This window comes from Hordeum vulgare, chromosome 7H (genome assembly GCF_904849725.1).
Source record: "Hordeum vulgare subsp. vulgare chromosome 7H, MorexV3_pseudomolecules_assembly, whole genome shotgun sequence".
In the NCBI taxonomy this organism is placed as follows: Eukaryota; Viridiplantae; Streptophyta; class Magnoliopsida; order Poales; family Poaceae; genus Hordeum; species Hordeum vulgare.
Genome location: NC_058524.1, coordinates 352,125,872 through 352,127,997, shown reverse-complemented (window position 1 = coordinate 352,127,997; position 2,126 = coordinate 352,125,872).

Genomic DNA, 2,126 nt, shown 5'->3' with positions numbered 1-2,126 from the left:
CGGATCTGAGATAGGAGATGTATCCAACTATTTTGGATATCCTATGAAGATGCATTTATCCGCTTTGGGTTTGAGCTTATCAGACTGAAATTTTTTCACATAAGTGTCGAAGCCCCAAACTTTCAAGAAATGACAGTTTAGATTTCTCTAAACCTCAGTCTATATTGTGTCATCTCAACGGAAATACGCGGTGTCCTATTTAAAGTGAATGCGGTTGTCTCTAATGCATAACCCATAAACGATAGTGGTAATTCGATAAGAGACATCATAGCATGCACCATACCAAATAGTGTGTGGCTATGACGTTCAGACACATCATCACACTATGATGTTCCAGGTGGCATGAACTGCGAAACAATTTCCACATTGTCTTAACTGCGTACCAAAACTCGTAATTCAGATATTCATTTCTATGATCATATCGTAGACCGTTTATCCTCTCGTTACGATGAACTTCACTCCAAAACAGAATTGAACTTTTCAATATTTTCAGACTTGTGATTCATTAAGTAAATACTCTTGTATCTACTCAAATCGTCATTGAAGTAAGAACATAATGATATCCACTGCGTGCCTCAGCACCCATTGGACTGCATACATCAAAATGTATCACTTCCAACAAGTTACTATCTTGTTTCATCTCAATGAAAACAAGGCCTTGCTCATGTGATATGATTTGCATGTCAATAGTGATTCAAAATCTTGTGAGTATAAAGATCCATCAGCATGGAACCTCTTCATGCAATTTATACCAACATGACTCAAGCGGCAGTGCCACAAGTAAGTGGTACTATCATCATTACCTCGTATCTTTTGGCACCAATATCATGAACATGTGTAACACTACGATCGAGATTCAATAAACCATTGAAGGTGATTATTCAAGCAAATAGAGTAACAATTATTCTCTTTAAATGAATAATCATATTGCAATAAACATGATCCAATCATGTTCATGCTTAACGAAAGCACCAAATAACAATTATTTAGGTTTAACACCAATCCCGATGGTAGAGGGAGTATGCGACGTTTGATCATATCAATCTTGGAAACACTTCCAACACGTATCGTCACCTCGCCTTTAGCTAGTCTCCGTTTATGCCGTAGCTTTCATTTCGTGTTACTAATCTCTTAGCAACCGAACCGGTATCCAATACCCTCGTGCTACTAGGAGTACTAGTAAAGTACACATCAACATCATGTATATCAAATATACTTCTTTCGACTTTTGCCAGCCTTCTTATCTACCAAGTATCTAGAGTTTCTCCGCCTCAGTGACTGTTCCCCTCATAACAGAAGCACTTAGTCCCGGGCTTGGGTTTAATCTGGGGTCTCTTCATTTATTGCAGCAACTGCTTTGCCGTTTCACGAAGTATCCCTTCTAGCCCTTGCCTTTATCGAAACTTAGTGGTTTTACTAAACATCAACTATTGATGCTCTTTCTTGATTTCTACTTTCGCAGTGTCAAACATCGCGAATCGCTCAAGGATCATTGTATCTATCCTTGATATGTTATAGTTCATCACGAAGCTCTCACAGCTTGGTGGCAGTGACTTTGGAGAACCATCACTATCTTATCTGGAAGATCAACTCCCACTTGATTCAAGCGATTGTTGTACTCAGATAATCTGAGAACACGCTCAACGATTGAGATTTTCTCCTTTACTTCGTGGACAAAGAATCTTGTCGGAGGTCTCATACCTCTTAACAAGGGCACAAGCATGAAATCACAATTTCATCTCTTTAGAACATCTCTTATGTTCCGTGACGTTTCAAAACGTCTTCGGCGCCTTGCTTCTAAGCCATTAAGTATTTTGCACTGAACTATCATGTAGTCATCAGAAACGTGTATGTAGGATGTTCACAACATCTACAGACGACTCTCGAGGTGCAGCACACCGAGTGGTGCATTAAGGACATAAGCCTTCTGCGCAGCAACGAGGACAATCCACGGTTTTACAGACTCAGTCTGCAAAGTTTGCTACTATCAACTTTCAACTAAATTTTCTCTAGGAACATATAAAAACAGTAGAGCTATAGCGCAAGCTACATCGTAATTCGCAAAGACCATTAGACTATGTTCATGACAATTAGTTCAATTAATCATATTACTTAAGAACTCCCAC